Consider the following 15,328-nt stretch of genomic DNA (forward strand, 5'->3'; position numbering starts at 1 on the left):
ATTCTATAGATACCACATAAAATCTCATGTGTTTCCTCTCTTGCTTTTATGTTTCCCAAATGCTCTCTCTACCCTGCAGTTGTCTTTTTTTAGTTTATTTATAAACCTCTTCCATGTGCAGAGAAGGAAAAAGGATAGTGAGAAAACAGTTATTGAAAGCCACAGTTCCTTAATAGCTCTAAGCCATTAATCCCAACAATGAGCCTATAAATTAGGTGATAATTATTTTATAGATGCTGAAAGTGAGTTCTAGAGTCTATAATTATTTCTCTTTGGTTATATAACTTGTAAGTAGTGGAGCCTAGGTAATTCCTAGTGTACCTGACATTACTACTCTGCTAAACCTTCAATTGCTTGGTTTTGAATCTGGTTTAGTTATTTACATATATGTGACTTTCAGCAAGTTCTTTAATTTTTCTGAGCCTCAGTTTCACCATATATTAAGTGGGAACAAATATTCCTGCATCATAATCTTAGAGCTGCAGTATCCAATACAGCAGCCACTAGACACATTTGAATTCATTAAATTTAAGTAAAATTAAAAATCTAGTTCCTCAGTAGTACCATATTTTAAGGGCTCAGTAGCTACTTTTGGCTAGTGTTAGTGCCAAATCAGATACCGAGAGATACAAAACGTTCCCATCACAGACGATGTTATGGGACAGTGCTGATTTAGCACATATAAAGTATGTAAAAGGCTTAACATGGTATGTATTTCACGGCAGGTGCCCAGGAAAAGTCATTTCCTCTGCTTTTTCAGCACCAGAGCTAGGCATGGTCTATTTTACTCGAGAGAGGAGTCATTTACCCAATGTACTATATAAGAAGGGATGTATCTGACATTGTCATTCAGTCTGACTCTTGCTCCAATTTTCTGTCTGGTAGACCTGAACTTATGCTCTGCTGAGTGAGGTCCCAAAGCCAAGTGTATGAATAATACGGATTAACTTTGGAGTCAGGGTCGTAGCCGAAAAAAACATAGGAGCTGAATGCCTTCTATGTGCCAGGCAAGCACTATGCTCGGCTCTTTATATTTATATCTTCATGAATCCTCATTGAGGCCCAGAGAAGTTATTCACTCCAAGGTGCCAATTAATAAACAGCAGAGCAAAGATTCAGACTTCTCTGTGACTGCAAAGCCCTCGTGATTTCCCACTGTGCCATGGTACCCTCTCAGATGTGAATACTCTTCCTGCCCATTCCACTTACTTGTCTGCAGCTTTCTGACTCTTATTGGGTCCTCGGAAAATGCGAGTTTTCTCTTCTTCCTTTGATTTTACAGCTGAGTCACTGTCTTCACAAGCTATGTCAACCGAAAGGGAAAGATAGCTTCGGTCAATATTTGGCTTCAAGGCCCAAGGCCAGACAGAGGCTGTTTATGGTTGCCAACTTCACAGAACACCCAATGGCTCTAAGATCTCTCAGTGAATTCTCAAGGCTGCCATTTGCTCAGATGATGCCTTTGTGCTAATTAGAAATATATGCCACCTGGAGGCAGACAAATTGCAAAGAAGTGTCCACTCTAGTGGAGCAGTAAGAAAATTTTGTTTTCTTTCTCAGAGATATTGACGCTACACCAGGGCAGGTGAAGAATAAATTTCAGCCTCCACTTTTTCCCTCTTAATTGGGTACCCTTGTGCAGGGTACAACCTGCCCTGCCCTACAGTATCTACTGGCCTTGCTTGTCTTACCTCGAGACGATGAAAGCCTTCTTAGATCTGGGAGGTAGCGGTCAGTCTGTTCTGGAGGGTGGAGAGGAAGACCAGTGTCTTCCCATGGCTTCTAGGTAGTAGATGAAATTGCTTCCATTCTTTTTTTTTTTTTTTTTGTCTTTTTTTTTTTTTTTTTTTTTTTTTTGCTATTTCTTTGGGCCGCTCCCACAGCATATGGAGGTTCCCAGGCTAGGGGTCGAATCGGAGCTGTAGCTGCCAGCCTACGCCAGAGCTACAGCAACGCGGGACCTGAGCCGCGTCTGCAACCTACACCACAGCTCACGGCAATGCCGGATCGTTAACCCACTGAGCATGGGCAGGGACCGAACCTGCAACCTCATGGTTCCTAGTCGGATTCGTTAACCACTGTGCCACGACGGGAACTCCCCATTCTAAGATTAATTTGATATCTTTTCACTTGGTTCTGACTAGCTGATTGGATGATTTTAAAAGAATGCTTAGTTAATCTAAAAGTTAAAAAGAAACCTAATATTTTAAGGATAATGGAAATGGTGTTTCTTTCTTTCTGTCTGTCTGTCTTTTGTCTTTTTGAGGGCTGTACCTGTGGCATATGGAGGTTCCCAGACTAGGAATCTAATCGGAGCTGTTGCTGCCACCCTACCCCAGAGCTGCAGCAATGCCAGATCCTAGCTGCATCTGCGACCTACACCACAGCTCACGGCAACGCTGGATCCTTAACCCACTGAGCGAGGCCAGGCTGCAACCTCATGGTTCCTAGTTGGATTCATTTCTGCCCCGCCATGATGGGAACTCCTGGTGTTTCTTTGATGACAATGTTTCTTCTGTCTATCAATTTATACTTGCATCATCCCATAGGCATTTCACAGTTGAACAATTTAGTTGGGATCTGTCTAGTTTGCTAGCCCATGACTGTCAGGGCCAAGGATGGAAATAGTAATGAGAAAGTTTTCTCCTTTTAGGGGTATTTACTCTCTTCTAGCTCCTCTCCTCTCCTGTAATCAACACCCTCTCTGTTCCAGCTGACCCATCCATGTGGCAGAAAGAGCTACATCAAATGACTGAGAACCTGGAGTTCCTGTCGTGGCTCAGTGGTTAGCGAATCTGACTGGGACCCATGAGGTTGTGGCTTCGGTCCCTGGCCTTTCTCAGTGGGTTAAGGATCCGGCGTTGCCGTGAGCTGTGGTGTAGGTTGCAGACGCGGCTTGGATCCCGCATTGCTGTGGCTCTGGTGTAGGCAGGTGACTACAGCTCCAACTCGACCCCTAGCCTGGGAACCTCCATATGCCGCGGGAGTGGCCCAAGAAATGGCAAAAAGACAAAAAAAAAAAAAAAAAAAAAAAAAAAAAAAAAAAGACTGAGAACCTAAACCTAATCAATATAGTCCTTGAGTGACCTTGGGATGCTGAAGTTGCACCTAATCCCTTGGTTTCCCCTTCTTGAGTCAATAGTTTAGCATGTGAACCACTGAAATGCGTGGTTTCATGAACCACAAGCTTCACTTGGAATGATCATGTCAAGTCATCCATGGTACACACCAGCCAACAGAGATGAGGAGTGATTTCTACCATCCTGCCATCTGAGTATTGCCTTGAGAGGTTGCCTTGAGCCTGTTTTTCAGAGATAACTATGTTCATGCCTGTAACATGCACCCACAGTCCCCATTTTACTGGGAATGACAAAAGCTATATCTTTTGAAAATTTCAGCTCTTGTATTAAAAAGGACAAATCGGTAGCATTTAAAGTACTATAAATTCAAAAAAAAAATAAAGTACTATAAATTGTCAAAGGTTAATGATGGGCACATGTGGGTTCATTTTACTAGTCTTCCCACATTTGTGTGTGTTGGGGAGGTTTTCATAACAAAACAGTGAAAAAAAATATTAAAAGATGCTTCATCAGTTCTGGAGGAGAACACACGTAGGTTTCTCTTCAGAAGAATATGTATTAACCAAGGCGTTGGGTGGAAGGGACACCCCTTTAGTAGGGAGATAACAAGTAAAAATCTGGGGAGTGGGGTATTTTGTTTTATTTTTATTTTATTAAAGTATAGTTGATTTACAGTATTTGTTCAATTTTTGTTGTACAGCAGAGTAACCCAATCATACACATTACCTTGTGCTGTATAGTAGGACCCCATTGCCCATCCACCAACCCTAAACTCCCCTTCCATCCCATTCCCTCCCCCCTTTCCCTTGACAACTGCGAGTCTGCTCTACTTGGCCATGATCTGTTTCTGTTTTGTGGATAGGATCATCTGTGCCATATTTTAGATTTCACATATAAGTGATAGCATATGGTATTTGTCTTTCTCTTTCTGACTCACTTTACTTAGCATGAGAATCTCTAGTTCCATCCATGTTGCTGCAAATGGCATTATTTTGTCCTTTTTTATGGCTGAGTAGTATTCCATTGTATATATGTACCACATCTTCTTAATCTATTCATCTGTTGATGGAATTTAAGTTGTTTCCATGTTTTGGCTATTGTGAATAGTGCTGCAATGAACATAGGAGTGCATGTATGTTTTTTAATTGTAGTTTTGTCTGGATATATGCCCAGGAGTGGGATTGCTGGATCATACAGTAGTTCTATATTTTGTTTGCTGAGGAACCTCTGTACTGTTTTCCATAGTGGTTGTACCAATTCACATTCCCACCAACAGTGAAGGAGGGTACCCTTTGGGAGCAAGGTATTTTATATTGAAAAAGCCTCCCAGAAGAAGTCTCCTTCGGCCTGCAGTCCCTCTGCACCAGACCCCTGAAGAAGCATTGCTATTATGAGCCACTGCAAGTGAGAGAAGTAAATCATCTCCCTTGGGCAGTGGGGAATGGGGAAAGGTAGAAAACCAGGAAAAGGGCCACAGATAATTGGTGGAAATTGTTAGCCAGTAGGCAGAGAAACACAGGTAAAGGGAACCCTGGGGGCAAGAAACAGGTCTTCATTCTCAGCCCAGGTGAGAGCTGGAGAGGGCAAAGCTGCTGGACAAAGGGGAGACCAGGGAGCAGAATATGTGGCAAAAAGGCTCTCACTTTGATTTCCAAGGATATTCTTTGAAGGCTCCAGGCCTCATCTGATCTGCAGGTTTTAAAACAAAAGCCAACTGAAGGCAAAGATTACACACACACACACACACACACACACACGAACACACACGCATGCACACAAGCGTCCAAGGACCTGGAACCTGTCTGCTCAGCTTGGAAAGCCAGGCTCCATAAAGTCCACATTGAAAACTGGGTGGTTTGATTCTTTTTTTGTTGTGTTTTCACTTTGACTGAGCAAACAAGGGTGTTTGTACACTGCTGGGAGTAAGAAGCTATGGCTGGAGAGGTGGGGCATTATTTGGAGTGAGAGGACCTAGGAGGCCATGTTCTTTCAAGGCTCTGAGGTTGAGGTAACATGATTAGAGACTGGGGCCAGAGAAGAGAGCAAGGGCAGTGCCTAAAAGGTACAAAGCCGAGATTCACCCGACTGCTCCCAGGCCAGGGTTGTGGGTGAGATGTCAGTGAGACCCAGGCGGGTGCAGCCAGTTTTCAATAGAGCTGGTCTGTGAAACTTGGCTAAGAGGACAGAGGAAGATTGATGTTTGCCCCAGAGTGGGGCTGTCAGCTGTGCTCACCGCCTCACCATGGTCCCAGCTGTAAACAAAAGTCCTGGCCCTTCATGGCACTGCAGAGCAGTCCAGGCTGGCGTAAGTCTCTGAGGACAGCTAGACCATTTTCTCATCCTGGCTGACAACCAGAAGACAGAAGAAACAATAGAAGGTGGTGGTGGTGGTGGGAGAGGGGGCAGGATTGGAAGGGGGTGAGGAGTAGTCACTAGCGGGAAGGAGCTGTTGATTTCAACTCTTAGGTCTTCAGTTGCAAGTAGCAGAAATCTTGTAGAGAAGGGAGACCTTTTCCTTGTCACCTCCAGGATAATAGTGAATTACTAAAGGAGCCCTGCAGGAATTCCAGTGCCTCATTCATTCATTTATTCATTCAGTGTACCTTATGTGCTCATCTCTGTGCTAGGTACCCTGGGTGATGCCAAAATAATGGAAGACAATTCATAAGTTTAAGGGGCTTACCAGGAGCTTGGGGATATGTATGTGTAAAGTTAAGTTACAAAACTAAATAGCCTATCTTTAAATGCTAAGTGGCAAACATGGAATGGGAGTTTAGAAGCAAGAGAAGCCGGAGTTCCTGTTGTGGCGCAGAGGAAATGAATCCGACTAGGAACCATGAGGTTGCGTGTTCAATCCCTGGCCTCGCTCAGTGGGTTAAGGAATCGATGTTGCCATGAGCTGTGGTGTAGATTGCAGATGCGGCACAGATCCTGTGTTGCTATGCTTGTGGCATAGGCTGGCAGCTACAGATGCGATTGGACCCCTAGCCTGGGAACCTCCATATGCTGCAGGTGTGGCCCTAAAAAGCAAAAGCCAAAAAAAAAAAAAAAAAAAAAAAAAAAAGAGGAATAAGCAAGAGAAGCCATATCTAGGTGTAATCAGAGATGGTGGGATTTGAGAGAACCTTGGAAAGATAGACATTATTTAACTTGAAGGAAAAGGCACTTGGCCTTTTCCAGGTTGAGACCAAAGCACTAGCAAAAATGAGGACTGCATTGGCTAAAGCAGAAGGTGACTGTGCCAATGACTCTCTTCAACTCCTCACCAGGGACAACCCAGCCTTCAAGTCTCGCTTAAAATTTCACTTCTTCAGGGAGGCCTTCCTGGACCTCCAGGACCAGGTTAAGGGCGCTTGTTTTATGTTCCCCTAGCATGCATGACTTTCTCCATCTTCACCTAATGTCTGCCTCTTGTCTCTCTGCAGTTTGTTCCCTACCCTGCGACTCAGAATTTTTTTTTATTTTTTGCAAAATGCGAAGCTGTTACATTGCTTCCCTTTTAAAAATTCTCTTTATTCCTTTGTTCTTTTTTGCCTCCCTTTAGGTCCTTCTTGCTTCCCTCCCTCTTTCCCCTCAGGTCATATCTTAAATGTCTCTGCCTCAGGGAAGCTTTCTGTGATGCTCTTTCCCCCAACTTCTGTCACAACCAGGTCAATTCTCCCTCTTATATATTTCCATAATACTTCTGAACGTCCTCCATGTTACTACTCTCCAATAATTTAATCCAAGTTTTTCTCCTCCACTGGAATATAAACCCTCTGATAGCAGGGACTATATTTCTTCTTCACTGTGTTGCCCTTGGATTGAGTGCAGTGCCTGGCATATTATGGTGGATGCTTGACAAAAATTTATGAAGAAATCCAAGGGGATGAGGCAATATTGGTAGGTGAAAACCAGCTGAAGAGATTTTTTTCACATCTATGGACAAAGGGAAACCTTTAAAAGTTTTTGACTATGGGATGAAGAAATCATTAGATAACACTGACTTTTGGAAAAAGCAATACAGGCAATTCAAACCAACAATACCTTGAGAATTCCAACTCAGCTTACCCTGGACACTAATCTCTCAATTATCCTGTGATCTCATAATCCCTCTTTACCTGCTCCCCCCCCACCCCCTCCTCCAAAAAGACAAGAAAACTTACCCATTGGCCCTTCCAACCGGAGAGATTTGGCAGTAGGGCCAAATGCACTTGCTTCCATACATGCAGTTGTTCATTTACTGCCCATCTCCGTTGTTTCAAACATGGTGCTCTTAGCTACAGATGAAGAAGACCTTATTCCTACCTTAATGGAGTTCATAGTTGAGTGAACCCCTCATACTGGCCACTCAGTTGATAGCTTCAAATTTCTGGTGAAGAACTTTGCCTTACCTGGGCTCAATTTGGGAGATGTTTTCAGGACACTAAGAGCCTGCAGAAGACCTGAATCTCAAGGGTTGGTCCTTTGTAAAACTGAGGTCTTGGTGAGACTCAAAGAATGGATGCTTATGCCAATCTACACTAGATTTTCACCCTTCCCGGAAGAGGCTAAATAGCAGGGTCAGTGTGAAGAATGTCTGGAAGGGCATTCAGGCAGCAGTCATTCCTTAACCTTATGAGGCTGGGCCTAAGAAGGCACATGGGCCTCCAAGTTTCACCCCCCTTCCTTTTCTTTTTTCTTTTTTGTCTTTTTAAGGCTGTACCTGCAGCATGTGGAAGTTTCCAGGCTAGGGGTTGAATCGGAGCTGTAGCCATAGGCCTACACTAGAGCCACAGGAGTGCAGGATCTGAGCTGACTCTGCAACCTACACCACAGCTCACAGCAACGCTGGATCCTTAACCCACTGATCGAGGCCAGGGATCAAACCCACATCCTCATGGATACTTGTTGGGTTCATTACCACTGAGCCACAATGGGAACTCTGAAGATGCACCCCTTGAGTAAAGCAGAGTGGAGGAACTCAAGGAGTCACAGAAAAAGCCATCTGATTTCCCAATAAAAAAAAATGAGGCACCATCCTGCCCCCTGAAGGGGACTGAAACAAAAATGTGGCTCCAAGAAACCTTCCAAAGACCATCAGAAATCACCCACCCTCACCCTGGAGTAGATGGTAATGCCAGGGGAGGGTTTCTTTTCATATTAGACTTGGTTCCCAGGTGGTTAGGAAGATAGCAAATGGGCGTGGCAGAGAGGCAGTGCACCCCAGCCCTGGCCCCACCCCAAGGGATAGTAAAGAGAAGCAGTGGATACTATTTTGTAGCTACAGTCCTAGCTGGTTATTTCTCTTTTTTTTTTTTTTGTATTTTTGCCATTTCTTGGGCTGCTCTCGTGGCATATGGAGGTTCCCAGGCTAGGGGTTGAATTGGAGCTGTAGCTGCCAGCCTACACCACAGCTCACAGCAACGCCGGATCTTTAACCCACTGAGCAAGGGCAGGGATCGAACCTGCAACCTCATGGTTCCTAGTCGGATTCGTTACGGGAACTCCTTGGTTATCTCTTGGTTGAGGGATAACATCAAACATGGTACCAGTGAAGCTTGAGATATATTCATTAGTTTTTACCCCCGCTCTCTCCCTTAAATTCTTTAGCTTGAATATGAATTTGCCACTAGGATATCAGGGTGAGAGCAATGCATAAGTGGTGGATACATGTGAATGAGATTCTTTTTTTTTTGTCTTTTTGCCATTTCTAGGGCCACTCCCGTGGCATATGGAGGTTCCCAGGCTAGGGGTCGAATCGGAGCTGTAGCTGCCGGCCTACGCCAGAGCCACAGCAATGCAGGATCCAAGCCGTGTCTGCGACCTACACCACAGCTCACGGCAACGCCGGATCCTTAACCCACTGAGCAAGGCCAGGGATCGAACCCGCAACCTCATGGTTCCTAGTCGGATTCATTAACCACTGAGCCATGACGGTAACTCCGAGATTCGTTTTCATGACTCATTGTTCTACTCAGTTAGGTGGCCTTGTGTGAAGAAGCTTCATACACCTGGAGTTTGAAATTCTAAGAGATGGGACAGGAATAGTTAACTCCAAAATTGATGGAGTTTATTTTAAAGATGGATAATGCATTAGTGAGAAATCATATGTCTTTCCTTAAAGGACCAATCTGCACCTCAGGCTAATCAAACAGGTAATAACAGGTTATGTTTCCATTAGGGAAAGGGTAAACAAAGTATAAGACTAAGGAATTCACAAATAAATTCACAAAGGAAGCCTGGAGAAGGACACCCTGAGTTTGGAGCTTTGCATGACCATTTTATATCTGTACCCTCATAACTGTTGCCGAGATTGGTGCTACCCTTTCTATGGGGATTTTGGCCGTCTAATATGGGTAACAGCCAACAGATTAACATGGCAGATTGGAGACTGAATGGTATCACAAGGACAGTTTCCTCAGCTACGAATTACATTTGGCCTTGAACTCGGTATAGTCTACTTGTCAGAACAGTCTCAGAAGTGAGCTTCTGGAGCTAATAAATTGTGACACACTTTGGTCCCTCACTTTCAGTTCCATTCTTTCCCTTAAAAGCTTCAACTAAGTCGCAGGAGGTGGGGAGGGGAAGGGAGTTACACTTAGGGCCTGGGCTTTACTTAATCAGGCCCTCAGTGTCCCCATGTTGTCTGATAAGCAGATGAGACAAAATGATCTGGGAAGGCCCTTCCAGCTCTGTTGTGCCAGGATCTAGAATTCTAAGACATTGTGATCCATTGACCCGCTTGCCTTATGGGAAATCCCATGAGAGATTAGTTTTCTAAAAGAGCCAATTGTTTCTTTCTCTGTGTGGGAATAGTGGTAAATGCAGTCAAGATAGCAAATGTGCTGCTGTGACCCAAGGTCCCAAGCTTTCTCACCCTTCTTATAGTCAGGGCTGTCTTTGTAACAGAATCTCACTCCCTGAAGTAGTTCAGGATTAGTGTTAAATTGAGGACTGATAAGAGAGATCCGTCAACAAGGCATTGTTAGTAAGTGTAAGGGGAGGGAGGCTGGTAAGAACTCGGGATCTTTGTAGGTTGATAATTTGAAGAGGAGCTTAGAGTCAGAAAGATACGCAGTTGCTAGATCCCTTTGTCATGACTGCCCTTCATTTTGGCTTATTTTTACAACACGAGGTCTGTCTATACTGTTATCTAAATAATACAGTTTTAACACCCATTGACCTGTTAAATGAATTATCCTGGAAATTTGTAGATGATGCAGTTTTGTTTTCAAAAATTTAAAAGCAGCTGTAAACTGGAGTTCCCATCGTGGCTCAGTGGGTTATGAACCCAACATAGTGTCTATGTGGATGCTGATTCAATCCCTGGCTGTGGTCAGTGAGTTAAGGATCTGGCATTGCTGCAAGCTGCAGTGTAGGTTCCAGATGTGGCTTGCATCTGGTGTTGCTGTGGCTGTGGTGTAGGGCAGCAGCTGCAGATCCAATTCCACCCCTAGCCTGAGAACTTCCATATGCCTCATGTGTGGCCCTAAAAGGAAAAAAAATAAAAGCAGCAGTAAACTTCCTCTTTACACCCCCCCCCAACACTTACCTCAAATGAAGTATTATGGTGAAGTAAATATATCAGCTGAAAGTAGAGTTACTCTGACCAAAATGTACATATAGTGTGTGAGGCGTGGGGAAGGAGCTGGGGGTGGCTGCCTGTTCTTGGACTCCTTGAAGCTGTCTTGAAAAATTCCTTGCCCACTAAATAATACCTTGAACTGAGGAAATGGGAAACCTGAGAAATAGGGTTTTGGGTTTGCCTTTGTCAATAACTCATTGTGAGACTTGAGTAAGTCACTTGGCCTCTCTGAGCCTCATTTCCTCATCTCTTGCATGAATACATGGTTATTTTACCTCAAAGCTTTGCTTTGAGGATGACACGCCACTTAAGCCCTTTGAAAAAGAGAGGCTTACAAGGATGCTTTTTTCCTTGGCAGTATAGCCCCTCATGACACAATCCTTGCAAAGTAAGTATAGTTGGTGAGAACTGATGCTGCAATTGGGTGGGTGAAAAATCTTTTAACAAATTTAATTTTAAAATATAAAAAAAACCTTCAGTGCTCACGATTTAAATTTTTTCCAGCAAAAGCAAATTCATTTCATGCTATGAGCTTGGTATGGGGAATTCAAAGATAAATACATTATAATTCTTGACTTCAAACTCATATTTAGGTGTGAGGGAAACCTACAAAAACTACCATATAATCTTGCAAGTAAAAATATAGAACTATGTATAGGACATTATTGGAGAGCCCAAATCTGTCTAGATGTTGAGGTGACAGGGGTTTGAGACGGCTTCACAGAAAGTGAGATATCTGGTTAGAGTCTTGGCAGATGAGTAGGGGTACCTCAGGTGGGAGAGGTCAGAGGAGGGCATTTAAAGGCTAGGGAACAGCATGTGCAAAGACACACACATTAGACAGGATGAGTTATTGGACTCAGGGGTCTGTGGGTAGAAGGGCTTGCTCAAATGCAGCATGCCTTTAGGGGAGTGAGGGGAGTGATGAGAGAAGTGGCAGAAGCCAGAACAGAAAAGCTCATGGAGGTCAATTTAATAAATGTGGACTTTTTCCCCCTGAAGACAATAGAGAGCTATTGAAGGATGAAAAGCAAGGAAGAGTTGCCCAAAGTTTTCTGTTTTAGGAAGGTCAAATTGGCAATAACGTGGATGATAGGAAATGATACTGGGAGCAAAAGCTGAACCAAGATAAAATCAGAGAGGCTTGAGAAGGGGGAGAAGGAGGGACAGACTTCAGAAATATTTGAAAGGTAGACTGACAGGATTTGGCGATTGATTTCATCCAAAGGTTGTAGAAGAAGGAGTTGGGAAGGCTGACTCCTACGTTTCTGGTTTAGGTGACTGGGAGGTGGAAGTGCCACTCATGAAGACTGGGAACAATGGAGGGGGAAGTTTGAAGGAGATTGTGAGTTGCTTGGCTGTAGCCATGTTGCTTTTGAGGTCCTTGTGGGCGTCCAGATTGGAATATCCAACAGAGAATTGGAAAATAGGATTGAACTATGGAGAGTCCGAACTGAAGGTAGGAATTTGAGAATCAAAAACATGGGTTATCACAGCCACGGAGATAGTTGAGAACAGCCAAGCAGGTGGCATGCAACGAGAGGTAAAAGCCAGAGAGGAAATCCTGGAGAATGAGAACAGCAAGAAACAACAGCCAAAGGGCCTCAAGAAGAAACTAGAGAATGAAAGCCAAGAGAGGAGAGAATTCCAAAGAAAGTGTGACAGCTCTGGCAGATGTTAGAGGAAGTTATGAAAGATTAGGACCGAAAAGTGTTGACTTGATACAGCAATTAAAAAGGCAATGTGGGAATTCCCATCGTGGCGCAGTGGTTAACGAATCCGACTAGGAACTATGAGGTTGCGGGTTCGGTCCCTGCCCTTGCTCAGTGGGTTAACGATCTGACGTTGCCGTGAGCTGTGGTGTAGGTTGCAGACGCGGCTCGGATCCCGCGTTGCTGTGGCTCTGGTGTAGGCCAGTGGCTACAGCTCCGATTACATCCCTAGCCTGGGAATCTCCATATGCCGCGGGAGCGGCCCAAGAAATAGCAACAACAGCAACAACAAGAGACAAAAGACAAAAAGACAAAATAAATAAATAAATACATAAATAAATAAATAAAAGGCAATGTGGGAGTTCCTGTTGTGGCTCAGCAGTAACGAACCCAAGTAGTATCCATGAGGATGAGGGTTAAATCCTTGGCCTTGCTCAGGGGATTAAGGATCTGGCCTTGCTGTGAGGTGTGGTGTAGTTCGCAGATGCGGCTAGGATCCTGCGTTGCTGTGGCTGTGGTGTAGGCTGGTGGCTACAGCTCTGATTCCACCCCTAGCCTGAGAACGTCATATGCCTCGGGTGCGGCCCTAAAAAGACCCCCCCCCCAAAAAAAAAAAGGCAATGTGAGGAGTTCCCTGGTGGCTCAGCAGGTTAAGGATCCAGTGTTGTCACTGCTGTGGCATGAGTTCAGTCCCTGGCCTGGGAATTTCCCTATGCCGTGGGCATGGCAAAAATAAAAGTAAAACAGTCAGTATGAGGAATCTGAGATGGAGTGAGGGGGAAGAAGGCAGAGGACAGATTGCAGTGTTTAAGGAGTAAATGGTAATTGTGAAGTATGCAAACATCAAATAAGGACATCCCTTTAAGAAACTTGATGATGAATGGAAGGAGGGCAATAAATCAAAAGCTAGGGAGAACTTTAGGGTCATATGGAGGATGGTTTTGATTTTGATTTTTCATTTTGAATGGAAGAGACTTTCCCTCCCTCCCCTCCACCTTCTTCTCTCTGTCTCTCTCTTTTCTCTATCAATGAAAAAGTTGAGGTTCAGAGAGATTCAGCCATTTGCCATGGTTACATAGTTTTTAAGCAGCAAGAACCCAGTGACAATGAAGGGACTGAAAATATAAAAGAGAGGTGATTTTCATGTGATCTTTTTTGTGAGTGTGAACTCAGCAAGATGAGACACACAAAATGGTGATCTAAAGTTCCAACCAGACCCATGTGCTAAAAATTGGACAGGTGTAGATGGGAGATGACAATGATGTGGTCTGGTCATATAATAACTAATCTTCATTGAGCAGTCACTATGTGCCAAGCACAGAGTTAGGCACTTTACCTACATTAACTCATTTAATCCCCACAACAACCCTATGAGGTAGGTACTGTTATCACCTTCATTGAACAGATGTGAAAATTGAAACACTGAAAGGGTCAATGATTTGCTTGAGGCCACATAGTAACTGTGTGCTGGATCTCTCAGAGCCTTCAAATGATCCTTTAGAGGAGGAAACTGATGCTGAGGGAGGTGAAGTCATTTGTCCAAGAACCCATATCTAGTGAGTTGTATGGAATGCAAACCTAGGCTCTGTCAGGTACCAGAGCCACACTCTTAATCATTACACTGTCATGAGTGGAAGCGCTTAAAATAGAGAATATGTGAATATTTTTCTAGATCTGGCTCCGTAAGGCAAAATATCCCCTGAACTTATGTAAGGGTAAAAATTGCCCTTATTCCAGGGTGCATCAGCAAGAGCCTGTACTTCCTTGTTAATGCACCACTCGGTATAACACAGCCGGGGCATTTGTGTGACTCCTCATGGTGAAAGCAGAGACTGAGAAAAACAGAGCTAACCGGGTGGGGTGGCAATAGCTGAGTTCTCATGTTACTTTTTCTAGTGCCTTTGTGACAGCCGTACTTTGTTCTTCCATGAAGAGAATGCTCTCTGAGCAAGACAGCCCCTAGCTCTGATGGCCTTTCTCCTCCTGGCTGCACCTGCAGCATATGGAGGTTCCCAGGCTAGGGGTCAAATCAGAGGTATAGCTGTTGGCCTATGCCATAGCCACAGCAACGCTAGATCTGAGCTGCGTCTGTGACCTACACCACAGCTCATGGCAACGCCAGATCCTTAACCTACTGTGCAAGGCCAAGGAAAGAACCTGTGTCCTCAGGGATGCTAGTCAGATTCGTTTCCACTGAGTCACGATGGGAACTCCAATAACAAGCTCTTCTGATGCCGCCGGTCCAAGTGTGTAGACTGTCAATGCTATCCTAGACATGAGGTACAGTGGAGTGAGGAGTGAGAGGCTGGGAAGAACAGCCTAATTGCTATCCCTTCAGGGATAACTGACTCTCTGGTGGGAACAGCATATGGAGCAGGGAGAGGCAGATGGTTTTATGGTCAAAATCCCTGTTCCTGTGCTCGCTCGTCACTGCCAGGGTTTTCATTAGGTGATTGGTTTTTGAAATATAGCTTGATACTAGTCTTCATCTTTGGAATATTATTAATGTTCACTCACATCGTTATCATTCTTTACAACAAAATTCACCAGGTTTTCTGTTTTGTTTTGTTTTTGTTTTGTTTTGAACTGCACATGGAGATTCCTGGGCCAGGGATTGAATCCAAGCCACAGTTGAGACCTATGCCACAGCTGCAGCTGGGTTCTTTAACCCATTGCGCTGGGCTGGCGATTGAACCTACACCTCCACAGTGACACAAGCTGCTTCAGTTGGGTTCTAAACCCACTGCCTCATAGCAGGAACTCTGCAATTTACCAGGTTTTGATATCTTCTTAATTTAGGTTCTGTTCTACCCAAGGACCAGCTTGGATAGGTGTGTGGGCATGTGTGTGTGTGTGCAAATTTTATCTGATTTTCTAACTTCCCTTCCAAGTTTATTTTTCAGTAATCAATAGGTTAATGGAAAGCAAATGAATGCAAATGTGATATATAGTAAACCACATGAGAAGTCATGCTTTCATACATAGACATA

The sequence above is a fragment of the Sus scrofa genome, chromosome X, assembly GCF_000003025.6.
Source record: "Sus scrofa isolate TJ Tabasco breed Duroc chromosome X, Sscrofa11.1, whole genome shotgun sequence".
Taxonomy (NCBI): Eukaryota; Metazoa; Chordata; class Mammalia; order Artiodactyla; family Suidae; genus Sus; species Sus scrofa.